Source organism: Chelonoidis abingdonii, chromosome 5, assembly GCF_003597395.2.
Source record: "Chelonoidis abingdonii isolate Lonesome George chromosome 5, CheloAbing_2.0, whole genome shotgun sequence".
NCBI classification, from domain to species: Eukaryota; Metazoa; Chordata; order Testudines; family Testudinidae; genus Chelonoidis; species Chelonoidis abingdonii.
Genome location: NC_133773.1, coordinates 29742093 through 29752306, shown reverse-complemented (window position 1 = coordinate 29752306; position 10214 = coordinate 29742093).

The window sequence follows — 10214 nt, the reverse complement described above, 5'->3', positions numbered from 1 at the left end:
CCGCCCCTGACTTTAAACAATCCAGTTCTCTGATTGGTCCTCTGGTCAGGTGTTCGGTTACCCTTTTCAGGTAAAAGAAACTTAACCCTTACCTACCTATCCATTTATGACAATAGTAAACCTGAGAAGTGCATGGAAACATTATATGGCTTTGAGAAACACCCTGGGGAGTTTGGATCCATAAAGTATTTCATGCATTATAATTAGAGATGAAGATTTTGCTTTGAAAAAAGAACCCCTGGAACCTTTCCCTATCCAAGGAACTAAACCAAACTCGGAACATTTTTGAGGTTTGAAAATACTTAGTTCAGGATCTTCCTTGACCTTCCTCTCTCTCCTAGGGGGCTATGGAATATTCAGACCAAACTCGCAGCTCACCTACCTACTCACTCACTAACCCTTAATGTTACTGTACCCTGACATATGTCTATTGTGGCAGGGTTTCTTTTGGCAGAACACCAGTGGTCCAGTGCAGAGTTTCCCCCTCCATACTCTTCTGGGGTAGCCAAGAGGCAAGGGTTTATTTGATGTCCACTGCCATTACATGTAAAACAAATATTAAATGCATATGCCTGCTTCTTATAATTTGTTGGGAAATAAACCATCTGCATCCTTTTGCCACTGCCCCATCCACACACATCCTACAAATACTTTATCAACATTCAGGACCAGCCCAACAACTTGTTCTAAAGACTGTCAATCAGACACTGCATAGGCAACATACTTTTACTAACGATATCCTGCTGTCAGTTTCCAAAGGGGCTACTCTAGGTACTGATAACTAGAGAGCTCCAGCTGATCTCAGATTCTGTGACGTTGAATTAACAAATTAATTTTAGAACAGTTATGATTTTTTGAAGAAGGCACACAAAATAATAAAAATGACTGACTGAAAGACAAAGCAATACAACTGCAGCCATTGCACCTCTCTGCCTAGCTATGCTGTGTAAAATTACCCACTGAACCAAGAGCATTGGACTATATGTGCTGCACTAAGAGAAAGATGGTAAGTTCAGAATATTGCTGCAATCTTTACCTGTAATGTAAGAACAGCCATGCTGGGTGAGATCAAGGGTCCATCTAGCCCAGTATTCTGTCTTCTGACAATGGGTTGTACCAGGTGCTTCAGAGGGAGTGAACAGAACAGGGCAATTTTATTGAGTGCTCCAGGCCCTGTCTTTCAGTCCCAGCTTCTGGCAGTCAGAGATTTAGGGACATCCAGAGCATAGGGTTGCATCCCTACTGATCTTGGCTAATAGCCATTGATGGACCTATCATCCATGAACTTCTAATTCTTTTTTGAACCCACTTATACCTTTGGCCTTCAGAACATCCCCTGGCCACGAGTTCCACAGGTTGATGGTGTTTTTGTGAAGATGTACTTCCTTTTGTTTGTTTTAAACCTGCTGCCTATTAATTTAATTGGGTGATTCCCGGTTCTTGTGTTATGTGAAGTCTAAATAACACTTCCCTCTTCACCTTCTCCATGTCATTCATGATTTTATAGATCTCTATCACATCATAGAATATCAGGGTTGGAAGGGGCCTTGAGAGGTCAACTAGTCCAACCCCCACCTGCTCAAGCAGGACCAATCCCCAGACAGATTTTTGCCCCAGATCCCTAAATGGCCCCGTCAAGGATTGAACTCACAACCTCTGGGTTTAGTAGGCCAATGCTCAAACCACTGAGCTATCCCTCCTTTGTCATCTCTAGTCTAAGATGAACAGTCCAAGTCTTTTAAATCTCTCCTTATATGAAAGCTGTTCCATACTACTAATCATTTTTGTTGCCCTTTTCTGTGCTCTTTCCCATTTTAATATATCTTTTTTTGAGATGTGGCAACCAGAACTGCACGCAGTATTCAAGGTGTGGTTGTACCCTGGATTATATAGTGACATTATGATATTTTCTGTCTTATCCATCCCTTTCCTAATGGTTGGTTACATTCTGTTATCTGTTCTGACTGCCGCTGCACATTAAGTGGATGTTTTCAGACAACTATCCACAGAGACTCCAAGATCTCTTTCTTGAGTGACAACAGCTAATTTAGACCCCATCACTCTGTATGTATAGTTGAGATTATGTTTTCTAATATGCATTATTTTGCATTTATCAACACTGAATTTCATCTGCCATTCTGTTGACCAGTCACTCAGTTTAGTGAGAACCCTTTATAGTTCTTCTCACTCAGTTTGGATTTAACTATCTGGAGAAGTTTTGTATCATCTGCAAACTTTGCCAACTTCCTGTTTACCCCTTTCTCCAGATCATTTATGAATATACTAAATGGCACGGATCCCAGCACAGATTGTTGGGGTACCCTGCTATTTAATTCCACTGTGAAAACTGACTTTTTGTTCCTACCCTTTGTTTCCTATCTTTTAATCAGTTATTGATCCATGAGAGTACTTTCCCTCTTATTCTATGACTACTTACTCTACTTAAGAGCCTTTGGTGAGGGACCTTGCCAAAGGCTTTTTGAAAATCCAAGTGCAATATATATCAATTGGATTACCCTTCATGATTGTTGACTTCCTCAAAGAATTATAATAGCTTGGTGAGGCATGATTTCCCTTTACAAAAGCTGTGTTAACTCTTCCCCAACATATCATGTTCACCTATATGTCTAATAATTCTGTTCTTTAATATAGTTTCAAGCAATCTGATTAGTGCTGAAGTTAGGCTTACTAGCCTGTAATTGTCAGGATTTCCTCTGGAGTTTTTAAAAATTGGAGTTACGTTAGCTATCCACCAGTCATCTGGCACTGAAGCTCATTTAAGCAATAGATTACATACCACAGTTAGTAGTTCTGCCATTTCATAAATGAATATCTACAGAACTCTTCTATGAATACTATCTAGTCCTGATTACTTATTACTGTTTAATTTGTTAATTTGTTCCAAAACCACCTCTACTGAAACCTCAATCTGGAACAGTTCCTCAGATTTGTCACCTAAAAAGGAATGGCATACGTGGGGGACTCTCCCTCACGTCTGCTGCTGTGAAGACCAATGCAAAGATTTCATTTAGCTTCTTCAGAACAGCTTTGTCTTCCTTGGAAGCTTCTTTAGCACCCTGATTATCCAGTGGTCCCACTGATTGTTTGGCAGACTTCCTGATTCTGAAGTACTTAAAACAATTTTTTTTGCTGTTAGTTTTTGTGTCTTTTGCTAGTTGCTTTTCAAATTCTTTTTTTGCCTTCTTAATTATAGTTTTACACCTGACTTGCCAGAGTTTGTTCCTTTCTTTTTTCCTCAGAAGGATTTGACTTCCAATTTTATCTCTAACTGCCTCTTTTACTCTGTTAACCCCAGTAGCATTTTTTGGTCCTGTTAGTTGAGCCTCTATTGCGGTGTTTTTAAAAAGTTTCCATGCAGCTTGCAGGCATTTCACTTTTGTTACTGTTCCTCTTAATTTCCATTTAACTAGTCTCCTCATTTTTGTGTAGTTTCCCTTTTTGAAGCTAAATGCTATTGTGGTGGGCTTCTTTGGTATTCTCCCCCTCCCCACACACACACACTAATGTTTAAATTTAATGTAATATCTTTCCATTTACTATTTTGTCATTATTTTATTATACTGCAAGAGAATTTTTTGATTATTCTATGCTTTTAGGTGGTAGAGGGATTGGGAAATCAATGTTTGGTGTCAGTCATACGAATGGCCGGTATTTGCTTTCATTTAATGGGAGTTAGCCTGGCACAATAACACTTCCTGCAAAGCATCTGACTGCTAGTGCTTGACATTGAAAGGCTAAAGATCTTACAATAGAACCATGCCTTTGATTTTCACAGGTCACTTTGTGTAGAATGACCTGTGGGAAGGGTTATCAAACCCATACTTCTATAGTGCTTGAATCTGAAAAGTAATGGAAGGCTTCCTCAAAGTAAGTGTGTGCCAACGCTTTCTTAGCTTCAATCTTTTCTTTTCTTCTCTTTTTTTCATTTGACATCAACGAAGAGTGGGGGAAGACATAACAAATCCTACTCCCTCCCCTTCAAAATTTCAGCAGTGCAGTTATTTCAAACAGTATTTAACTTAAAACTAGACCCTGCACAGTTTCCCCCTCCCACTGGAATGTGCCTTGTTTTTACTTTCTAGGAACAAAATGAGAACCCTATTCTTTCTTTGGGGTTCATGTTCCTGCCTTCACTATTCCAACTCCTTTTGTGTATTTGTTGTAATAATAATAATATCTTGCTTTTATTGTCTATTTATATCAGATCTCAAAGTGCTGTACAAAGGGAGAAAGTGTCGTTATCCCTATTTTACAGATGGGAAATCACAGGCATTTGAGAAGTGAAGTGTCCACGGTCACCAGCTGGCCAGTGGAAGATCTGGGAATAGAACAAAGTTCTGTGTCTCAGTGCTCTATCCCCAGGCCAAACTGGCTCTTGTATGCGGTGTTTGTCATCAAAGGATTGCAAAGTGTTATAAACAAAGATCTGAAATTGGCATTACACTATCAGAAGTTCATCTCTATTTATTATGCTACATGCATCTACTGAGTACAATCATTACAATGATTTGGTGAAGGTGTAAGATGTGTACTCTGCTTAAAACTAGAAAACCTTCCAACAGCATAACAAAATGGAACCATACATGACATTAAAGGATAAAGGGTTTTTTGTTTTTTTTTAAAGAACTGAGTGTCATCAAAAGCTATTAGCTAATGTAAGTGGGCAATGATCCCATGTATTTTCTAGTGGTGCCAGAGAGTGAGGAAAGCTGAATATGTATGTATACTCCCATTCATACACTTACCACTTTGGACAAGTTAATGGTCAGGGATTTGTGAAATTATTGCATTCAACTCCTTATTGGTTACACATCTAAATAGGCTTACAGTGGAGCCACCCATTCATTCATGACGGATATTCAGAATTTGCATGAATGTCAGTTATGACCATTCAGTGAGAGGAGAATATAGCACACTGTACTGTTAAAGTATTTATTTGTAAGCTTTTCAGTGTAGCGGCTGTGTCCTAGTAAGTGTTTGTATGGAGTTCAGGACAAATTCTTATTATTGTTTGCATTGAAGTAGTGCCTAGAGGCCCTAAGTTGGGATCAGGAGCCCATTGTGTTAGTCGTTGTTATATGTTTGTACAATGACTGTCCCAGCTCTGACAAATTTACAATCCAAGTGAAAAATGAGACAACAGATGAATTCACCATTGAAGAGTGGTCAACTGGGTCTTTTTTCCTGATTAGTGCTTTAGTCTGCTGCTGATGATGAATAAGAAAGGGATCTAGAATATGATTTATTATAATAATTTAATCAAACATATTTGACCAAGAATTCCAAGAACACTATACATATATATGGAATTCAATTTACAGAATCATTATGTGGCAACAGTTATTTTCCTCTCTAGCACACTTTAAGGAGAGATCACTTAATAGAATTCATGCAGTTGTTCGTTATTTAACATGTATATTATGGTAGTGCTTATGGTCATTGATCAGGATGCATAGATTATTGTGTTAACATTCTGTACAAACACAGAGGTAAACATAGTCCTTGCCCCCAAAGAGCTTAGCATCTGATAGTTAACTTATTTTAAGAAAAGCTTTTTTTAAAAGGATCAACATGGTGGTGATAAATGTCTCATTTTAATGTTTCTGTTCATAACAATTAATTTTGTTACAGAAATTCTTGGACAAGTCTGGTGCATTAGTAGCATCATACTGGAGTTCAAGGGGCTAGCTCTGCAAGGACCAGATCCACTTTAGAGCCTTCATTCATGGATCGTGTAATGGAGAGAACTCTTGATGTTACCCTCCATACAGTGATGGCTTCTGTCTGACTGAAGAAATAGCTTTGGGCTATGGAGGAGAGTAATTGTAGAAAGCAATATAACAGTTATATGGGACCTCTGATTGTAGAGGAGAGTGGAAGGAGGAACTCCTCCAACTCACACTCCATTCAGTTATAGGCAGTCAGTATGAAAGTTATATTGTGATATCAATGGCTACTACATTGAAATGTTTTATTTCTTGTAAAGCCAGGCAGTTAAGAAAAAATGTTATCAATTTACATATCATTTCTTATTTTAGCAATTTTAGTTTTTGTGGTCAATATTATTTTAAACATGTTCATTTGCTAGTGAATTAACAGCAGTAGAGAACACACTCTGACAAAGTTAAAAACAGGTGCATCTGAAGAGAGGATTTTTGTAGAGTGCCAGTAGTTCCTCCAGGATAATAAGCACTTAGTGTCACAGAGACTGCTTGCATGCTTGAAGTTTGGCATATGCTTGGGTGTTTTACTGTAGAAGAGCCAGAGTGCTCAGCACCTTGTAGGATCAAGCTTGATTTTCACAGAAATGGTTTTAAAAAGTTTTAGTATCTGCTGCCAGACAAAGTTTGCAGTGCTATTAAAACAAATAACAAACAAGCATAGCCTGGCATAGGTACTGGACACTTTTATATTCAGCTACCCTTAGCCCAATTTATGCGACAGAAGATGCAGAATAGTCCAAACATAAAAGAAGCATAAGAAACTTTGATAGGGAACGTTAGGCAACTCACCTATGTCTATCATGGCATCTAAGGTTCAGACTCTTCCTAGCCCTGCATTGATTCAATTGAGAGACAGGGCAAGACGCATTCCACACACCCTTGTCTTTGCAGTCCCTGTTCAATAGTCAGGCACCTTCCCAGTTCTTGTGCTTCCTTAGAACCCCTAAGGGCCCCGAAAGGGTGGGAAGGAGCCAGGCAGCATCTTGCTTTTCCTCCCCACTGGCTAGGAGAGCTGCCTTGTATATATGGGCGTGCAGGCTTTCAGAGGGTGAAGCAGAAGGCACTCTTGGGTTGGTAACTCCTATGCGGGATAGGAGGAGAGCAGGGTGCTGTTGGTGGCAGGCTGTGGCTAAACACCACAGTATAACTACGGTAGCAACAGTGAGTGTGATATATCTAGTTAAAGATAGATAATGCTTTCTATTCTTAACTCATCTCTTCAATTATTCATGAATTTTTGAAAGTTTACATCACAGGCTAAATTTGGTCCCTGCTCAAAAGCTTTTAAGTTTGAACAACTGTGTTTCTGCCATTATTGAGTTTAAAGAGGGTCAGGAGGTGGTAAGGCAGGAACTTTTCCCATTATAAAAAATTCTTGTGAACTTTTTTGAGCAGCTCTACATCCTTGACAGCTGGGGACGAAAAACTGAAATTTGGCATAGAAGCACCCCTGAGTGAGCAGTGCCTTTTCTGGCTCTGGAGAGAGCTGGTTTTGGCTTGACTGAGTTATGAGCTTTTGAAAAATCTCATAGTGAGAATTTTTTTCACTATCATGTAAAGCATGCAGTTAAGAAAGATTTACTGTGTGAGAAGGGGCTTGTTTAGTGATGGAGTGAAAGATGGTGTGAAATATGTTGCTGCAAATTAGTAGGCACAGCTGGAACTAGAGAAAGGGCTCTATCTGTCTAAATAACAGTCTAGATTTGTATACCTTGCCCATCAATGTGATATCTGATTACCTGTTGACAGCCAGGCCTTGTAAGATGTGCAGGAGGAAGCCCTGTTCTGATGCACTGCAGGAGGTGCACATCTGGGAAAGGCTGTTTGTAGTGTAGTTACTGTAGATGGAGAGTGGCTGCCCTGCAGTTTTTCTGCCCTGCAGTTTTTCCAACCTGCATCCAGTGAGGGACTTCTGCTTGAATGCCTTAACCTGTGTGCCACCTGGCTTAGTAGTACTTCTGCCCCTACTAAGTTTGAAGCACTCACAGCAGCTTTTGAGCTGCTCAGACTGCTTTACTTCTCTCTCCATAGATATCTAGTTTCCTCAATAACCTATTATGGTTGATTTTATTGAAGTCCAAGTAAACAGAACCACCCTCCTGTTGACTCACTCAAAAAATTCTAACCAGTGTACCAATTTTCTGTACAGAATGTCTATCAGTCTATCTCAACCAAATCATATTTCTCTAGATGATTCATAACTCTGCTTCAATTATTGTTTCAATTATTTGTTTTGTTACTAAAGTATGGGTCACTAGTCTGTAATGCCCAGAACTACACTAACAACTGTAATAGGAACACCTTGGGCTACCATCCAGGCTTCTGTATTAGCTCATTATAATGATACTGTAATTACTTAGTTCTACTTGCAGCTCGTCCACTTTATTCTTAAGGGCTTTCAGAATGTTTGAAAGAATATCAACCAGTCCTAGATAACTTAAATTTAAGGGTCTGATTCTGTCTCCCTTTTTCATGTTGAGGAGTACCTTATTCTGGAAATAGTCCCATTGTTTCCATTAGGGTTGCAGAACTGGACCGTAGATGAACAATATGGTTCATCATTTCCTGTGTTGACACTCTAGTCTCTCACTGTGCTTCACCTTCATTACCTGGAAAGAAGAGGTTTCCCTGTCTTTTTCTGTGATGAAGACTGATGCAGAGATGTCATCAGGATCATTAATTTCAGAAGGGTCACTAATTTTTTGATGCCTCCATTTTTGGTTGTTGGGCCTAATTTTCACTGTTTCTGAATGCTCCCATTTTCCAGTGAAGGTATGGAGGTGTGAGTACTTAGCATTGGGTTCAAGGTATCTGAAGCTGAACACACAAAAATTGAGCAATAGACCTTTTTTCTTCTCTCTCTCTCTCTCTCTCTCTCTCTACTTTGCAGGAACAATTATAGACTAAACACAGTCCTTAGCAATCACGCTCTAAGCCTTTTAGGAGCACTGTTGGACCCCACTGCTTAGTATGAGTGATGGCACTACTGGAGATGCTGATTGGTTTCTTTCTTTCTTTTTTTCTTTTTTTTTTAGTTCCCCTCTCTTGTATTGTGTGTGAAGGACGCAGACTGTTTCCCGTCTTTTCTCCCCACCCTGCCCAGCATAAAGTCCACAATAGGTTTGAATATAGAAATGATCACCAACCCCCACTCCAAGAAGACTAGTAAATATCGTAGTGGCTCCTTGATTTGGGAGGAGATTCTCTGAAGGTAAAATGTTTGTGTGTTTGCTTTGAAAGTTTGAATTCCAAACTAACAGAGATTGACACAGGTTCAACCCCCACTGGAAACTGGCCAGGCGAGGTCCCATATGTGTGACCTGCAAGGTCCATGCAATCCTAATTTCTAGCACAATAAGGTCTGCTGTCTATCAGGCTGTGAAATAGGCTGAGAATACCCTTTGTTGTAGTAAACTGCCTCTTGTACTTTCAGTTGCTGCTGGAACGGGCAGCAAGTAGTGATGGATGAAGAAAAGAATCCAGTTTAGTTTCTTTTATGTTTAAATGTATATTTCTTGATACTTAATTGGAAATATCACTTCTCAGCCTATACTCCTAATCTGTCCATCTGAATCTGAAGTTTAGTGAACTTCTCCTGTGTTGATTCCACCATCTCTCAAATTCCAGGAAAATTAAGTCCACAACATATCTTGTCAAGTTTAGTTTATTCATCGGGAGGGTAGGAGGGGTAGGAAGGAGGAGGAAATTTACTAGGAACAATTAATTCTTTTTTGAGAATACAAACATTCAAATTTCTTGATCACCTGTTTCTGACATATTGATTTCCTATAGTATTTCTTCCTCCTTGGGGAAATAAATCTGTTTCTGGCATCTATCATCCATCCTTGTGATACAAAGAATTCATTTAATTCTTAAGTGATGTCTAAATCATCAGTCAATAAATTAGTCTTGTTGTCAATCTGTTACGGGCCTTGCAATGTCCTTGGCGCCTTCTTGCTCCTCACATACTTGAAACAATCTTGTGCATCTTAATCTCTTGGGCGTCTTTCACATCTAAACTTTTTTTGTTATTTTTTTTTTCACTCTTAGAGTAAAATCCTGACTCCACTGAAGTCAGTGGGAATTTTGCTATTGAGTTCAATAGGCCAGGATTTCACCCTTAAAATTTTAGATTCCAGTTTTGCAAGTTGCTCTTTTCAGGTGGAGCGGTGTGATTGTATGGAGCAGGTTGCAAAACTAGGATCTTAGGCAATCAACCTGCCACTCTGCTGCTTTATACATTACACATGTGCCCTCTTTTTTTAGCATAATTATATTTTGCATTTCCTTGTTCATTTGCATTGGTCTCTGTTTGTACTAATTGTATATATTACAGCTACTGTAGATGGCATTCAAAGCTTTTAAACATGAATATATTAATTTTTCATATAGCATTTTCTGTTTCCTCGTGGTATCCTTTTCTTCCATTATGTCTCATTTTTCACAGACACTTTCTGTGTATGTTAAAAA